Below are 19689 nucleotides of genomic sequence, written 5' to 3' on the forward strand. Positions count from 1 at the left end.
CCTCTGATACTTGCACTTTGGTAACGTGTAATACCAATAGATTCAGAAAGATTGTGAGTATCGAGGTTGCAGGTCACTAGCATTGGTCTCGTCTGGTCAACTTGGACCATTAAGCTCATCTTGTTAACATGGAACCCAAGGCTCTGACTTTTTCCATTTGTGATAGAGTTTCTTCATCCTACCTCCCAATTTCCCTTGGGCTTGAGGCCCGCCCATGGGCTTTGTGAAGGAACCATTGAAGGTCCTTGAGCAGAAACGGGATCGAACTCAAATCTCAAAATTTACAGAACGTTTTATTTATAGAGAACAAACAAAAAAAGTATGCATTTAATTGGAAAAACACAACACACTTGGAGAATTTTACAGAATAATAGGTTTAGAAACCCTTGCCTTTGAAGACCAATTGATAGCTCTAAAAAAGAGCTATATTTCCTTGCTTAATTTGAGTTCGTTATTGGATTTTATGTGTTTATTATCTTATTTTGTATGTTTCGAGCAACCATGAGGTAGAATTGACGATTTGGTGAAGAACAAGGTTAATTTGAAGTAATTTGGAGGTGATTTGAGCATCCAGGCTTCAAAAGAGCGAAAATTATGAAAATGCCATTATCACAAGGTTGTAACGCTCACCTGACGCTTGCCCAACGCTATACAACGTTGCAACGCTCGTCTGACGCTCGCCTGACATTACAAGGCAGAATGTGCAGTGTTACAACCCTCCGAAGTTTGCACAACGCTACGATGATTTCTATAAATACTCCTCTTCATCTTTAGGTCAAAATATGCTGAATTTTAGGGTCGAATTTGATGGAGGCCGAGGTTAATCTTCAATCTTCTTCTTTTCCCTTCAAATTTAATATCTTTAGGTTAATTTTTCCTTTTGATTTTGGGTTGTAATCAATGGATCAAATGTTTATCTCGGATTTTTCTATGAATTAAGAGGTAATTTCTATCTAATTTCTTTGAGCAGGAGCCCTATGTTTAATTTCTTGAGAATTCTGTAGTTGAATTTGATATTCTTCAATTCTATGTTTTTCTTTGAATCTTGGTGTAATCAGATTTCAATTTGTGTGTTGGACTGACGACCCTATCATAATTGCATGTCACCACTAGTTAATTTCAAGTTCGCGCGTTTTCTTGTGTTCGTCTATGCTTGAATTTATTCTGATAGCAAAAAATTAGATGTGAATGCTTAAATTTATAGGTTGACATTGAATCTTGGTAATGCATGTTTAATCTATATTTGAAGAATAATTTGGTTACTTGAATATGACTTTTCCTGACATTTAATCGATGCGATTGAATCCTCATTCTTAATGCATATGCTTTTTAATTCTATATGATCGCTAAGAACCCAGTAGAACTAAGAGCATATAGTTGAATTAGGTTATGGTCTTTCCGACCTTAATTAATAATTAGGAAGCTTGATTGATTTTGATTTAATTGATTGTCGGTCTTTGTAGAGATTAGTTAAGTCAAATCGATATAGTAGTCGTGCATGCATAGAATATAACATTTGTTAATAATTGATTTCCATGATAGAAATTGCATAGAAAACTCTCTTTCTTGCTCTAGAAATTAGATAGGCCCCTATCCTAGATTACATTTACTCTTTTATTTCAATTTCTCGCATTTTTCTCTTCCATATAAAAAACCCCCCATTTACCGCTCTAGTTAGAAAATTGGCTTAACGAAACATATCGCACTTCCCTGCGGATCGACTTGGACTTACCACTGTTGCCACGTTTTAGTAGTTATAGGAGTAGTTTAGTATTTACAAATTTTCTTTTGATCGTTAGGCTTTTAGGATTAAATGACGCCATAAAAACCAATTGTCAAAATGGCGCCATTGTCGGGGTCGCCATTATATTTTGTTAGTTAAATTTCTAGTTAGAGCAGCTTTTGCTTTTGATTTGTTATCCTTTTTGTGTCAGTATCCTAAGCATGGACAAATATCATCTTCCTGCGAGAATGCATTCTAATGGTTTGTCATGTTCCTACTCCCTACGATAACAAGGATGGGAGACGATCAAGTGGAGCTTCTTGGCCTAGTGACGAGGTTTGTGACATTTCAGGTCAACTTGCTGAGTTAACTTCTTTGGTTAGTCAATTGGTTGCAGGTAAACCACAATAGGTGCAAGCATGTAGAATTGATCACCCTAAGCATGTCCAAATCTACAATAGAGCCCTATGCCACAAGACTACTTCATGGGAGAGTATCCTAGTTATATCGTCGATCTAGATGGAAGAAGTCCTATGGCTAAAGAAACCTAGGACGGGACTAGTGCCGCTATGATCCACACCTTACCACATTGACGTGTCAATGCAAACTCACACCGCTGACTCAGGTATGTCACTAGAAGATGTGATTAGACAACTTGCTATTAACAATCTTGTTTTTTAGCAGGAGATCCGCCGCAACCTCCAGCAGGAGAGCTTTAGTTTTCAATCTGAGGTTGGAACTGATCTTTCAAGTTTGAGAGACTTGGTCACTCAATCTTCTGATTCAGTTGAAAGAGGATGTGAATCCCTGCTACCCACATTTTATGGCAATACCAAGGCGTGTAGCAATGAGGTAACCTATGTCGACATTGAGGATGAGTTGGAGGTTAGCATGCCATGTGTAGAGCCAGTTTGTGAGGACTATGAAGAATCTGAGCCTAAATTGTCGATTTTTAGGTGATGGAGTTAGAAGTTGAAAAACATTGCCTTGTTCTACCATCTGGTATATCGTTTATTTTTTAGTTTTGTTCTTTTTGTTCTTAAGAGTTTGTTGAATGTCTTAATTTGACTCTTTTGAGTCATTTGAGTCATTTGATTTTTTCTTTTTACGTTTTTTGACTAATATGAAAAATACCAAATTTTTCATGCCTGGTTCTCTTCAAAAGATGAAGAGTCTTTTATTGAGCTATATCGACTCATCCAAGAAGAGACCAGAGAAATATGAGAATCTCTTTGTGCCTCGACAGGGGACAGGTCACAACGAGTAATCAACGTTAAAAATTTGTCCTTCCTGGAGGGAGCCAAGTAATAAAATTTACTACTTTCTTTATTTGTTTTATAAATTAGCTTTCTTTTTATTTTTGTTTTGTAGGGACAACCTAAAAGAGAAGAGCATCTTTCTAAGAGGCAAGCCCTATTACCACCATCATCTCGTGCACGACAGTATTTTCAATAAAGGTTTTCTGTTCCCTCGTCACTTTTTCTTTTTTAGCTATATTTGAGATACATTGGGAATAATGTATTATTTTAAGTTGAGGGTGGGGTACCTGTTGGGTAATATATCTTAGCTTGTGGTCCTTAGCACTTTGCTCGAACTATGCTTTCTGTGCTTTGATTGTTTTGTTTCCTCTGTTACTCTATTGTTATTATAATGATTTATGACGCACTCTTCCTATAATAAAATTTGCATGAAAGAAATTTAGGAAAGCATGATCATGATCTTTAGCCCATTTTTTTAAAAAAAATTCTTGTCTCTTATGCATCTTAAAGTCATTGTTTTGCGAAACTGTTGCATGCTTAGAATTGGGTTCTCTGGTTTGTATTTTTGTTGTCACCCCGAAAGGTCCACCTTTGACTTAGGAGTAACCTTACTACTTGTAGAGCAAAACTAGACAAAGTGGATAAAATAGGACCTACTATAAATAATAAAAAAAAAACAAAATTAGTAAAAAAAAAAAAGTAGAAAAAATGCAAAAAAGAAAAAGAAAAAAAATGAGGCATATGTCGGTGTGCCTGCAAAAAAAAAAAAAAAAAAGTGTGTCTGTTGTGCATGGATAGAGGTGAAAAGAGTTACCTCTGCCGTGTCTGTTAGGGCCCCGCAAGAAAAAATTCGGTGGTGGGGTGTGAAAGCTAGTTCTCTAGGTAAAATACATCCCCTTTATGTTTTGTGTGTGTGTGTTTAAGCATCCTTGTCTTAGTGTTGCCCTCTTCGTTGTTGAATTTTATGTGTTTATTGTCTTATTTTGTAGGTTTCGAGCAACCATGAGGTAGAATTGACGATTTGGTGAAGAACAGGGTTAATTTGAAGCAATTTGGTGGTGATTTGAGCATCCAGGCTTCAAAGGAGTGAAAATTACGAAAATGCCATTGTCACAAGGTTGCAACGCTCACCTGACGCTTGTCCAAAGCTATGCAGTGTTGCAACGCTCGCCTGACGCTATAAGGCAAAATTTGCAGCGTTGCAATGCTCCGTAGTTTGCACAACGCTGCGATGATTTCTATAAATACCTCTCTTTGTCTTTAGGTCAAAATATGTTGAATTTTGAGGCCGAATTTGATGGAGGCCGAGATTAATCTTCAATCTTCTTCTTTTCCCTTCAAATTTTAGTATCTTTAGGCTAGTTTTTCCTTTTGATATTGGGTTGTAATCAATGGTTCGGATATTTATCTCGGATTTATCTAATTTCTTAAGAATTCTATAATTGAATTTGATGTTTTTAAATTCTATATTTATCTTTAAGTCTTGGTGTAATCAGATTTGCATTTGTGTGTTGGACTGGCGAGCCTATCTTAATTGCATGTATCCGCTAGTTAATTTTCGAGCTCGCCCGCTTCCTTGTGTTTGCCTATGCTTGAATTTACCCTGGTAGCAAAAGATTCATAGGCTAACCTTGAATCTTGGAAATGAATGTTTAATCTAGAGTTGAAGAATAATTTGGTTACTTGAATATGGTTTTTCTTGATATTTAATCGACGCAATTGAATCTTCATGCTTAATGCATATGATTTCTAATTTTATATGATTGCTAAGAACCCAGTAGAATTAAGAGCATATACTTTAATTAGGGTATGGTCTTTCCAACCTTAATTAATAATTAGGACGCTTGATTGATTTTGATTTAATTGATTGTCGGCCTTTGTAGAGATTGGTTAAGTCGAATCGATTTAGTAGTCATGCATGCATAGAATGGAACATTTGTTTAGTTATTCATTTCCATAATAGAAATTGCATAGAAAACTCTCTCTTTCTCTAGAAATTAGATAGGTTCCTATCCTAGATTATATTTACCATTTTATTTCAACTTCTCGCAACTTTCTCTTCCATACCATAACCTCCCATTTACCGCTCTAGTTAGAAATTTGGCTTAACAAAAAAAAAATTGCGCTTCTTTGTGGATCGACTCAGACTTACCATTGCTACTACGTTTAGTAGTTATAGGAGTAGTTCGGTATTTACTAATTTTATTTTGATCGTTAGGCTTTTGGGATTAAACGACGCCTGAAAAACGGATTGTCACCGATCTTCAAGAAAAAATCCCTCAAACCAATAGGACACCACCGTGAAAATTTCCTCAGTATTTTCTGGATGAGAATCCAAGAATTTTATGGGCTCTGGCTATTTTGGAAGAGAGGATTTTGAGAGAGATGAGAGGAAGAGGAGATGATGGAGAAGAAAAATCTCAGAACTCTTCCATGATAATCCTGTGTAATTGTCTTTGTGAAAGCTAGAGGGAGAAAAAAAAAAAACAACCAACCCTCACTATCACGATTCAGAGAGAAAGAGGGTGAGTGAGTTACAACTCCCTCCCAAAAATGAATTTTCAAATTAAATTAAATAAAATGAATTTATTTTTAATAAATCAATTAATATATATTATTATGATAACTACCTTATCATATAATATATATATATATATATATTAAACTATATGTTATATCAAATATAACATATAACCTATAGTTTCTATATTTTATCAAATACAATATAACCTATAGTTTCAATTCCCTCTTACCAATGGCTTTTAATATAAATCACATTTATATTAAATTTAATTATATGAATCTAATTCACATAATTAATATTTGAATCATATTCAAATATTTATTTCCTCTCAATGAACTATATATTATAATGTATCAAATACATTATAGTAATTATATCATATATAATTAGATAAATTAATTATATCACATATAATTAATTCCCTCAATTAATTTGAACAATTCAAATTAATCCAAAATTTGATTCTCGTTAATTTTCGTTGAATTATAGAGGAGACCTCATTGACCTATAGCTTGAAGCTCCAACGGTACGTGAATAATTAATTAAACTTCTTTAATTAAATTGTTCACCATCCGTTAACTACCAGGTACTCCACTAAAGATCGACAGCTGCAATCTTCGCACTACAGATATATTTTTGTGTCTACTGGATATAACCAGTCAATAGTATGATGACCCTTCACAAATTGCTCGTAAGTACAGCTGGGCCAAAATTATCGTTTTACCCCGTAGTTACATCTAACTTCTTAAGTACCACTAGTCCCTCTAATAAACAATAAATCATAGTCCAACTATGACCAAACCTTTGTTGGGCCAGGAAAGGGTGTGACGCCACATTGTTCAAGCCCTGGAATCAGCCCTTAAAGGAGCAATTTATCTACTTACCCCGACGTTCGGGAAGGAATGAATTCCTTCTTGTGTAGTTGTGTTCCCAACTCCCCTATCAGATGAATCCTTAAAATGGTAGGCTTATTGTAAACCCTGAAATTTCACCTAAGTGAATTAGGATTAGAACTTGGTTAATAAGGAAGTTTGAAGAAGAATAAAAGAGGAGAAAAATGCCTTAAGTGTTGAAAACTAGACTTCATAAGTTGTGGTTAAGTTGGGTTAGGAATAGGGTTGGCAAAAATCCCTATGGGGTCGGGTCCCGCAGATACCCACCCCGGTCAAGGCGAAAAATCCCCAGTTTGACTGAGGACGGGGTCAAACCGGGGACCCAAAACGAGTCCCCGAATCAGGGACGAGGAACATATCCCTGCCCCGTCTCCAACCCCGACCTCACCCCGACTATATATATATATATATAAAGCTATTTTTTATTTTTTTTTTAATTATTTTAATTTTTTTTCATAATATATTAACTTTAACTTTTTATTAAATTTTAAAATAAAAAAATGTTAAAATATTTTTTTCATTATTAAATTAAATTAATAAAACTATAATGATACTAACTTATTACCTAAAAAGTGTATCATATCAATAGAAATATATATAAAAACAAATTGATTTTCAATAAAAAAAATTAAAAAGAAAAACTAATGGACGAGGAATTTTTCCCCGCGGGGACCCGATCCCTGAATGGGGATTCCCTGACCCCGACCCTAACTCCTCAAAATGGAGAATGGGGCGGGGACGGGGATTAAAAATCCCCGTAGGGGTAGAGATGGGGAGTACATCCCCAACCCCGCCCCGCCTTGTTGCCAACCCTAGTTAGGAAACACTTGGTGAAAGAAAATTAGCTAAGTGTGGAAGCCAAAGTGGCCATGCATTGGTGGATAGGGCTTTGTGGGCAGAAGCCATGCTCAATGGAGGTTAGTAGATCACATGGTAGGCATGGAAGAAGAAGTTGATTTGTAGGCTAAGTGTTGGCGGAGTAGGGTGTCATGCATTAGCATGGATGATGCACTAGTCAAAGGCCATAAGAGGTTAGTTGGGCTGTGAGGCATTGGCCTTAACCTAGGTGATGGGCATGGCCAAGTGATGGGAAAGGCCCATGAGTTGAAGGGGTGTCTTAGGCGTTGGCATGAGCACTAGCTAGATTGATGTGCGATGGCCAAGAGCTATGCGTTGGTGAAAAGACATACGATGACTAAGCCATCTTGAGGTTGGGAAGCCTCATGAACGCATGCGACAAGGATGGCCTAGGTGAGAAGGCTTATGTTTTGGCTAGCCATGGTGCGCGTGGAGGAAGGCCATGTGCCAACTTTAGGACTAGGCATTGAAAAGAAGTGTGCGGCCAATTGGTGGCTATGCGTTGGCTTAGAGGAATGCAATGGCCAAGGGTGGATGCGATCAAGTAGGGCCAAGCAGCCAAGACAAAGTTATGCGATCAAGTGAGGCTAGGGATGATTTGGGCTTGAACAAAGGTGAGGTGGACGCACAAGGAGGCATGCAAAGTGTAGAATTTGCATTGACCTAAGGAGGTGTGGACACTTCAGGTCATAGGTGTCAAGGGGGGGCGTTGACAATGCAAGGAGAAGGAACCTAGACATGCAAGAAGGTGGATGTGTCAAGATTTGAGCAAGTTTGGACACCTATAAATAGGGTAAAGGGTGTCCAGAAGGAAGTGTAGTAGAAGACCTTAGGCTACCATTTGATTTGAAGTTATGAGGAGTGAGGAATTAGTGTTGGAAGATAAGAGGCCCAACTAGGCCAGGCACGCGAAAATGCCCAATGCCAAGCGCGCATGGATGTCTATTGACAAACATGCACAGACGCCCAACGCTAGATGCGCATGGACACCCAACGCCAAGTGCGTTGATGCTCATCAGCACACACGACCACGCGGCTGAGCACCCAAACACCGCTTGCACGTATCCCACCACCTAACTCTCGCCCGCGTGATCGCCCAACATGGTGCCATGCGCAGCACCGTGTCACGCTCCCCCTGTGCGAGGCCTGACGCCCAACAGTGCCACCTGCATGTTGCAACGCCTAACCTATTGCACGGACAACTACCCACACCCACCAAACTACCCAAATAACCTCCAAAGTTGTGTTTTTGGATATTAAACATATTTTTAGGTATTTTAAAAGGGGTAATTGGTTATTCTAATTTAAGATTATTTTTAAGACTAAAATGGAATTATTGGAGGAACTTTGGACTAATTTGGGATTTCTTTAAAAAGAAGTGGAATTCAAGGAATCTGGATCAAGAGCTGTTCTAGGAGAATTTTTTAGGAGTTAACAAAAGGACTGTGAGTGAGTTTTAATTATTTTCATATGTTTCAATTATATATATATGTTATTATATATATCTGTGTAAATTTTATAAAATTGGCATGATCAGGAAATGTGTTTTTCTGGATTTTATTGGTTCTTGTTATTTTGCTTATTGTGATTTGCATTGGAAGCTGGAATTGTACCTTGGGAAATTGTTAGCGTGTCTATAGCACGTCTAACTGGATATTATTGACATGTGCACATTCGACAGATTATAAGAGTACTAGGGTTGTTTCCACATCATTCATATCAGAAATTCATGGGAATACCCAGAGAAATATATGATCATGCCAGGGATATCCAATTACCTGGTTGGAAGGGTTGCATTCTTATGTGTGATGATTAATTAAGTGTAAAATTGATTTCCCAAAAATGTTTTCCTTAAAACAAAACTTATTTTTGTTTAAAAAGTACCACTCACTGGGCTTTTTAGCTCACGTTTTCATTGTTTCATCCCTTCTCCCCCCCCCCTCCCCAGGTACCGGAAGCAGAACGTTCTGGGAAAAGTCACCCAAGGTCTGGAACTGCTACTCTCTCACAGTGTGAGATTCAGATTGGGTTATCTTTGAAAGTCATTAGGATTGTTAAAGCTAATATTGTGTAATAGTATGAACCTTTGTAACTATTCCTGAGAATTAATTAAATTCATACATATTAGCTATCTAGAGTTAATGGAGGTTGGGCAGTTGAAATCACAAGGGTGGTGTCCACTGTCTTCACATCTTCTTTTGGGTCTAGAAAACAAGGCTCGGGAGAGGGTGTCACACTTATTGAGTCGGCAATCTCGCTATTCTCACCCATACAAATCAAAGGACCGCCTTCGTAGGTAGGAGTTTATAACTCACTCAGGATCCAAATCATGTTACCTATGGTCATCCTGGTAAAGTATAAGTCTTTATTATGAGTGGTGTTACAAAATGAGACTAGTCATTTCGTGGTCTGGTCTTATACAAACTCTTTTGTATAGAATACCCCTGCTCACATGTCTCCACATGAATGATCAGGATCATATCATTTGTAGCACTTTACAACAATTGTAACATCTATAAAGCGAGTTGTACTTGTAGTGTCACGAGGATAAGGTATCCAGCCTCATCCATCTACTACAGATCATTTAGGTTATCACTTAAACATGATCCAACTATATGTCTCTATATACATGTTTAAACTACAAGATAACCTTGGATGTTAGTTTATTAGTCTGTGGGTTTAATGCAACTAAAAGTCAAATAAAACATCACATATTTTATTAGATAAATAAGATGTTCATACAATACAATTACTAGCTATAGGACCTTACGAGATTTAGAGCATCAACCCTAACAATTTCCCCCTTGACCTAAAGCTGGTGGGATGTACAATATAAAAGTAAAACTAATATATAAAGTACACAAAACAATATACTAGGGCATAATATGTGCCCACTAAAAAATCTCTCACTTGCCCTAGTCTAGATGTGGCCTGTCTCGTAGACCCATACTCTGCAAGTGACCCTCAAACACCTTAATCGTGAGGGCCTTTGTAAAGAATCAACAACGTTGTACTCCGAAGCTATTCGTGTGACGATCACATCCCCTTGTGACTCCTAGGCTCTCAGGAATTAGCCACCACACCACTATTATCACAATAAAGAGTGATAGGCTTTGACATTTCTGGAATCACTTCCAGATCAATTAGGAAATTCTTGAGCCCATACAATTTCCGTAGCAGCTTCACAAGCCGCTAAGTACTCAGCCTCCATGGTGGAGTCAACAATGCACCCTTGCTTGGTGTTCCTCCAGACTACGCCCATTCGTTAAGAGTAAATACTGATCCTGGTGTGGATTTCCTAGAATCCTTATCAGTCTGAAAATCAAAGTGTAACAACCTGACCTTTTTGAGTACTCTGACAAAGGTCGTTACTTATAACTACACATTTACATTCAAAACATTTCGACCATTGAGGAAAATAAATTTCATTAAAATAATAAAGACAGTTTTCTAAAATAAATAACAAATAAGTAAAACTTTTGTTTGGGCCCCCTAAAATAATGAAGGGAAAAAAAAGTAACTTAAGCAAATAAAATTTTGACCAACATTGAGTTTCAAATCAAAACTTTTAAATAGCTTGAAAATGTAAACTGAGCGGAAGCGATTTACATGTCCTATATGGTATGATCACAGGTCCCTCTCGTCACCCGCCGATCTGTTTCTATCATTACCTAAAAAACATAAATTAAGAAAGATTGAGTATAAAATACTCAGTAAGTGATCCTATTACTGGGATCAGACTATGCACCCACGAGCAAAGAAAGATAGTTTGTGGCTCATACAGCTGCATTGATTTTTTGTGATGAAAGGAAAACCAAAAGACGTATTATCTTTCTTTGAAACGTATGTCTAGCGGCCCGTAGGTACACCGTCAAACATGATAATAACATGAACGTGAACCCGTCGACCCACGCATGTCTAGCGGCCCGTAGACAACCGTCAAACATAATAATAACATGAACGTGAACCAATCGACTCACGCATGTCTAGCAGCCCGTAGGCACACCGTCAAACATGATAATAACATGAACGTTAACTTGTCGGTTCACGCATGTCTAATAGCCCATAGGCATACCGTCAAAACATGAAACATGAAAATAAAAATAAAATGAACGTAAACCTGTCAGCTCACGCATGTCTAGTGGCCCATAGGCACACCATCAAACATGATAATAATATGAACGTAAACCTATCGGTTCACGCATCTCTAACAACCCATAGGCACACCATCAAACATAATAATAACATGCGTCAAGGCGAGACAATAAATCGCTCTACTGGTCTATTCATGCATCACATACATAATATCAGTACTGATTAAAAATTTTAACATGCTCATAATACTTGTAACCGCCATGCAACTAGCAAAACATAAAGTCAAATAAAATCATGCTCCAGAGTCCATCAAGTAACTTGATAGGTCTAATTTAGGTTGCCTGGCACGAAGGCACCGGTAATAGTATCATTTACCTTAACTTGGTAAAAAACGCAAAACAAAATCTCCTTAGAACTTCTTTAGCACACTTGAATCAACCTAAAGTTGTGGCTTGGTTCAAGAGAAATTCCAAAACTTGATTCAATTAGCCAATCTGATCAAGAATTAAATCCAAAATCAATAACTTAATTTTCCACTATTACTCTCAATCCAAAAGAATAACCATCCAACAACTTACAAAACTTACCAATTTTCTGCAAAACAAATGGTCTTTAGCTTGATGGTCAATGCCTCAAAACTTCTAAATATTGAATCTAAGAGAGGTTACTAATCTAACCCAAAATCAAATTGGTGAATTTCACCTCCCAAATTATAAGGAAAAATAAGTCTTACCCAAGGTTTTTCTCAAGACTCCGGCAAAAATCGGGCAAGTGGCGGCTGATGGCGTATCGGCTCGTGGATACTATAGATAGGCAATGGGTGTTGCTGTCGGACAACATAAATTGTTTAGGCTAGCAGCTGGTAGTGAGGGTCTTGCATGAGGAGGGTTTGCGAGAGTGGGAGAGAAGGAGAATTTCTAGTTTTACAGATTTTATTCAGCAGCAATTACGAACAATCCATAGCTTCAAACAACGATCCAACCGTTTAAAATGAAACTCCATATGTCTCGAATAGATTGACCAAATTTGAGCACAATTCAACAATTCAAACTCCGGCAATCGACAATTTTGTGGAAGCTGTCGCTGAAAAACCGAATTGCTTTCTCCCCAATTTTTTACCTCTTTTCACTCTCATTTGATTTCGAAAAAAATCTCAATTCTTTTATTTTTTTTTTCCAATTTTGAAAAGATAAATAAAATATTTATCACAATATCTCCAAAATCCCCAAATATTTTATTAAATTTATAAAAATCAATTAACTTTTCAAATTATCTTAATTTAGGCTTCAAAAACCAAAATTAAAGGGCATAAAATCCATCAATTTGATATATTACATTCTTCCCTCCTTAAGAAACTTTCGCCCTTGAAAGTTCAAGTCCTTAAAGGCTCTTGATACTTAGTTCTTATCTCATCCTCATATTTTCAAATTGCTTCTTTAGACTAATAATACTGCCAAAGAACTTTTAATTAGCACTAACTCCACGTTTCAGAAAGTCTTCACATCCTACCATGAATTGTATGACTTATTTGAGACAAAATCATGTTACTCTTTAATCTTAAAACAAACACGTATCACCATTTAGACCCTCATATGCATAAGCCTGAAAATCTCACTTAAATGAAGCTCTTGAAGTCCCCATATACTGTAGAGCATTTGTCATTCCAAGATACATCACCATCACCTCATAATAGCTGTAACCATTACCTGATGTTAGTTTCTAAGATAAAAACTTTCATGATTGCATACATCTATATTGAAAATGTTCACACTCCATAAAGTGGGTCACCTCACTGTCTATGCAACAGAAAACATATCTCTCATGGCATCTCAAGTCCAGGATTCAAAATTCGGATTCGGCACCTAATTTCCCTGACAATCCCCTACAACTGAGATACGCTATCATATTCAATCCGTAATAGTTGATACAAAGTCGCGTGAATCATCTTTCTTTCCTAATAAACAAAGCTGATGTGCTCCAAGGCAAAACATTAAGGCACATATAAAATACTTTGCTAAATGGTTCTTGTATCAGTGACTTAGGCTATTCCAACTCTACTAGAATCATACACGAGCATGTAGTCCCTCGTTCTCCATAGATACTTGAGGATATTCTTAACAGTGGTCCAATGATCAAATCCTGGATTAGATTGATATCTATTGACTATCCCCACTGCATAGCAGATGTTAGATCTAGTACATAACATCACATATATTAGGCTGCCAACAGTCGATGCATAGGGGATCCGTCTCGTTTTCTCAACCTCTTGAGGTATCTTAAGATACTGTTCCTTAGATAATATAACTCCATGCTTGAAAGGTAATAAACCTCTCTTGGAGTTCTGCATCAAATACTTGATAAACATTTTGTCAATGTATGATGCTTAAGACAGAGCTAACGTTTTGTTCTTTCGATCTCTAAAGATCTAAATTCCCAAAACAAACTAAGTCTCTCCTAAATCTTTCATTTGGAATTGGGTCATTAGCCAGTTCTTAACTTTAGTCAGTAGACTTACATCATTTTCAATGAGTAGGATATCGTCTGCATACAATACTAGAAAAGCTACTGAATTGTTGACGATCATCTTGTATACATAAGACTCATCAAAATTCTTATCAAAGCCATAAGATTTGAATGAAATATCAAATCTTATATTCGAAGATTGAGAAGCTTATTCCAATCAGTCTACAAACCTTTTGCTCTTGACATTAGGTTAGGATATTTATATTAAAGATTTCATATATTCTTCTTTTGCAACCTTCTTATGCAATCTCCTCAACACGTGTTCTCCTTTCCTACTCTAAAATTCTTCAATCTTTTCCTTAGTTCTTCATTCTTTCCTAATGATTACTTAATTAAGGGTACCTTCCTCCAATTGAGTAATACACTAGAAATGTCCTCTCTTGGATCTAACTCGTTTCTTCTTCCATCCTTCATCAAGGGCACTCTCTGTGAACATGCCTAGCTTGATGGCAGTAGTAGCATAGTTTCTAATGGTCCTCTCTACATTCTTTGCACAAAGGATTCTTGTCAAATTTAATGATGATCCTCTGGGGTACATCCATTTCTAGGCTTCCTGCAGAACCCATAGAATGACTAGAATTGTTGCATTTCTGATTTCCCCCAACCTTAAAGTTCTTACTAGATGATACCCTAGGTATAGATCTTCTAGTTCCACTACTAGCGAGTGTAAGTTGATGTAACAAATTTTTCCTAGGAGTCTTTTCTTGTTTAATCCTATTACGTTGTTGGAAATAGGAATAGTTTTTCCTGATGTGGCCTACTTATCCAATAGATATTTTTTTCTTGCAGGCAGGATCCCCTGTGGTTTCTACCACAACCTAGACATCTTGTTGTCCTATTCAATCAAGGTGTTCCCGACATAAAGTACATTACTTGATTTCCTAAATCGATTTAAATAGGTGGATAGTGACTTCACCACTTCTTACCTCTCCTGATCTTGGATTCAAGGTAGTGTTTTGAGTTCCGACCTCGAACTACCTACTGTGTTTGCCACTTGGATGCATGATTTCTATAATATAGTGTTAGCTTTAGGACTTCAATCAAACCAAGTATTTTGATAATAACAAATTTGGATTTTTCATACTAACATTTTCAGTGTTTCAGAGTCACTATCTTGTAGAGCTCGAAAAGACGATTCTAACACAATTTGAATCGCTTAAATCGGAGTTCAAATGAGAAAGTTATAAGTAAAAGAAGATTGGAGAGGAAATCCAACGTGGTAGTGACACGTGACACCTTGCTGACGTGGCATTCGACGTGGCACACAAACGGTCAATTTTAATGACGTGGCACTCCAACCGGTCACTTTTTGCTGACGTGGCGACCGTGGACGAATACGATAATTACAAGTGGCAGCTGATATTAAAAAAAAAAAAGAGAAAAGGAGGAGAAATCGTTAATTGACGTGCGGATCAATAGTATGGCGACACGTGGCGCGGTTTAAGATTTTTCAACCTTTTCAAATTTGATTTCCTTCCTAAATTGCCATCTTTCAAATCTTTTTTTATTCTCCAAATCTCAATAATTCCAATTTTTCAATTCCTCTCTTAATTACAAATCCTTTCCTTTTCAATTCCTCTCTTTATTACAAATCCTTCCCTTTTCTATTTTTATTCAATCTCCACCCTTCATTTGCAATCATATCCAATGGCCAAAATTTATCCTCCTCGCCTATAAATTCAACTTGATTTTACTCTTCATTGAAATACCAAAAAGCTATTAAGTCTTAAGCTTTCAATTCTCTCTACTCTCAAATTCTTGTCCTCCTTGCTCCTAAATTGGCCTAGAGTTATTTTTGTGAGTTTTTTTTTTTTTTTTAATTTTTGAGAATTATATTAAGGTGTGGGTACAACTTGGGTTGTGAAAAAAAGATATTGGTTTGATCCTGAACCAGTAAAAAGGATCTTGGGTTTCTCTTTAGCCTAGGAAAAAGAGGGTCGTGTGTCGGTTTGGTCTTCACCTGCAAGAGGATCACTTAGTGAAATACTCAAGAAGAAGTCTTGGAGAGTGGAGTAGGCAATTTGTCAAACCACCATAATTCCCGGTGTTTTCTTTTCCTTTCTCTTTTATTTCTTGTTTTCAAATTTTTTGCTTCTTGTCTTAGTTATTTTTTTAATCTTTCCAAATTGCATGATTTAATTTTTAGTGTGCCATTTAAATTTATCCTTGATTAAATTGTCTTTAAATTTGAAGTTATCATAGCTTGCATGATTTAAGTTTTATCTTGCATAAATTTTCTTTAATCAAATTAGTGGGTTAACTTTATTGAGCATTGATTGAAGATAAAATTATTTAAAAAAAAAAAAAAATTGGTAGTCAACCCCCCCAGTGTTGCCTTTAGATCTTACATATAGATCAACTAATGTTATTTTAGAATATACTATTCCTACTTAACTCCCTTCCTCACACCTTTATATTCAAAATTTTACCCTATTTTAACCAAGTTCAAGTTTCCTTGAACCTGTTTCCCTAGGTTTTTGTAATCAGTTCTGACTCACTAGGTTATAACCTATTTTTCCCCAAGTTTTTGTAACTTATAGACTTTACTTTCTACCGCCTAGACTTTTTCTAACTCCTTTAGGTTTTCACAAACCTTTGCTCTGATACCAACTTGTCACAACCCCTCCCGAGCTTACCTCTTTCACTTTTCGCTCTAATCTGTTTGCCCACTGCTTATAAAATCTAAAAGATTTCTTAAGTACAAATAGTTTACTTTTATTATAATGAAATTTAATGTTTTTACATCTAGTATCACAGACTTCCAACTCCAATGCCTACAATCAAACTTACAAGACTCCTAGATAACTAAGACAAAGAATTACTCTTGTAGTGTGATAGACCTTGACTTCCAACAACACTCTGGAACCTTTCCTTTTTGCTACCCGGGGGAGGAGGGGGGAAGGAAGAAACAAAACATTTGGAAAGCATGAAATGGGAAACCTAGTGATTGGTACTTAAAAAAGAAACCTTTTAAAATAATTTTAGATTTAAATCAATAGCTAGAATATCAAAATATTTAATTCAAATCCAATACACGAGCATCAACTGATAAAACATATTAAACAGTGGTATGACATGATCATAAATACATCTTGGACAAGATCCACATAACCCACAACCAAGTTCTAAAAAAAACAGTCCCTGAACTTAATATCACCTAACCATGTGCATATGTCAACATAGAATCTCGTCGTAGGTTCAGATCTGGGCCTGCAATCCCTCTGAACATCATATAAGAGAATTCCTTCCACTAGCTTAGATACTAGATCTAGAGATCTCCTGACTATCTAGTGGGATACTTTACCACAGGCTGAGAATCTAGACCCACAAATCTTTATGGCCATCTCGTGCAGTCCATCAGGGTCCAACAATCGGCTTTTAGTGGTTTGAAATCTAGTCCCTCAAACCACAGTAAGGTATGGTTTTTCTCAAATCAAATCAGAGGTTCAAACATTCCTTTTTCCACATAAACATGCTGAAATAATATATATATATATATATATATTGGTAAAAAAAAAAACATGCTTTTGTACAAACCATATATAAAATATATTTATCTAAATCTAGATTTTTCAACCAGAATAAAATGTATAAACCAGATCATGCCAACCATTTCAAATCATACACACATATATATATAATATCATATATGTATTAACCAAAACATTTGAAAATAAACCACTCACAATTACTGGCAAGGATTTTCTTCATTCATTTCATTATCTTTACTGTTTAAGTTTATCAAATTGTATGCAAGTATATATTTGTCAACTATGAGTGGCTAGATTCTTTAGTTTTAGGGTGCTGATGGATTCTCTTATAGATTTAAATTAATGCGTAGTAGTTTTATGAATATCATGTAATTGAATGTTTTTCAATACTATTGTGCTTATTTTGTGTTGGTCGGTCATCAATGCATGTTAGGTTTAATATTTAATTAGATAGTTTGAATGTTTAATCGGATTTATAATATTCAATCATTATTAATCTCTCATGAAAATAGTTAGGTTGATAATGAAAGTTGATAATGAAGTCATCTCCGGTCCCGATCCACCCATAGACATCTTCACATGTAATGAAGGGCCCTTTGGTAATTGAACTGCATACAACGAGTCGTTTGGGCCGAAGTTTTTCATAAAGCCCACCATGAGGGCCAAATTCGTAGACCTAGCCGCCCACCGTCTTTCTTCTCCCTTATAAGTACTGAACGAAGTCTTCATCGCTTCATCAATCTTTCTCCGCCGCGCTTTATTATTTCTTTGAATGAATTTTTTGTGAGCCGATTTCTCCTGTATCTCACATTGCTTCTTTGTTTACAATTCGGATTCAATCTCTTGTTTTCAGATGCAAAATTCTAATCGAAAGAAAAATCTTTTGGTAAACGTTTTCAACAATGCAGAGGTTTTTGTTTCTCGGTGATGATGAAAAATGATGACGAGTCCGATCTCTAATCCATTCACCCCTGACGACAAAACGAGGCATTTGTCTGAGAGGAATCAAGCCTCTTTTCTTTTGGTTTTCAAAATTTCGCTGCTCGTTTCTGTTCTTCGCATTTCTTCAAGTTGATGACTTTTTGTTTGTTTGAACTTTGTATTAATTTAGCAATGTTGAGGTTTTTCTCTGTGATGATGAAAAATGATGACGAGTCTGATCTCTAATCCATTCACCCTTGATGACAAAACGAGGCATTTGTCTGAGAGAAATCAAACCTCCTTTTTAGGTTTATTTATGTGCCTTTTGCAATTTTGAGGAGTTTTGAAGTTTTGGATGAAGATTTTCCTTACAATTTGACTGAAGTTGAGGTTGTATCTTGTATATGATCAAGTGCGGCGATGATGAGAAACCAAACTCAGGTTTTTAATCGAAACTGAGATTGTTTCTGTGATTATTTCTCAAGCACTTTTGAGCCGTTTGTGAGAGATTACTTCGATTCTTTTCAGTGTTTCTTTCAAATGTCTTTCTTGATGGGTTGAAACTCCGTAAAATATCTGTTTCTTGCTTTCCTTGAGTTTGCGTATTAAACCAGCCTTGTGTTCGTATTTCTCCACTGTTCTTGCAGTTTGAGAAGCTGATTTGTATTACCTTTGAATTGATGTTTCCATACTTCAAAAGTTGGTTCTGGAAGTGGTTTAAATATTTTATCATAACAAGGTAGATGACAGTTTTTCGATTGAATATTTGGTGTTGGAACTTCTCAAATGCTTTTGTGAAGAACTGGAAGTTAATGCAATTAAGTGTCTAGGGGTCAGATGACATGAAAGTCTTGATGTTGCTTGAAAGTCGGTGGAAATCAATCCAGCAATGTGAGTTAGAGAAATATTTTCGCTGTTCTGAAATTTAAACTTGTAATGGCAATTGATATAACCTTCATTACAATTGTTGTTCATGTCTCATATGTATTCTCCTTGCGAGGAATTCAAATGAAATTGTTGATTTCAATCGTTATCTTGTTTTAAATTCATTTTGGTAGTTTTCTCCCTTGGGTTCTTCCTAAAACCGGTCGATATCTAAACGTTGAGAATTAAAGTGTCTAGTGTTTTATTGGAACATGATGATCATCGTAATGTTTGACCCAGAGTTCTTGAATTAGTGTGTAGACAATAACTTTTATAATTGTGTACAATTATTAACCAATTCCATCTTACCTATTTTATTTTTTTATATTGAATAACTCTATCTTCAATTATGGAGAAACTTCACCCAAACACAAATTTACTAACATAAATTAATTTGCTAAATGACAATTGGTCAAAAAGGTGGTGTTAAATTAAAAATGCAAAATTTTTACGACACTAACCATGTAAAGCTCAGTCA

The 19689-nt window shown here is 36.2% G+C and overlaps 2 non-coding genes across 2 annotated transcripts; both read left to right on the top strand.

Annotated features, from left to right (window-relative positions):
• Nucleotides 1–18285: 18285 nt before the first annotated feature.
• Nucleotides 18286–18370, top strand: LOC120092290 (small nucleolar RNA SNOR75). Its single transcript, XR_005485998.1, has one exon. It is a non-coding gene; the product is annotated as a small nucleolar RNA SNOR75 (small nucleolar RNA).
• A 122-nt stretch (nucleotides 18371–18492) lies between these two features.
• On the top strand, nucleotides 18493–18577 carry LOC120092289 (small nucleolar RNA SNOR75). Its single transcript, XR_005485997.1, has one exon. It is a non-coding gene; the product is annotated as a small nucleolar RNA SNOR75 (small nucleolar RNA).
• Nucleotides 18578–19689: the final 1112 nt, after the last annotated feature.

The sequence above is a fragment of the Benincasa hispida genome, chromosome 9, assembly GCF_027475165.1.
Source record: "Benincasa hispida cultivar pf3 chromosome 9, pf3_genome.v1.1, whole genome shotgun sequence".
NCBI lineage: Eukaryota > Viridiplantae > Streptophyta > Magnoliopsida > Cucurbitales > Cucurbitaceae > Benincasa > Benincasa hispida.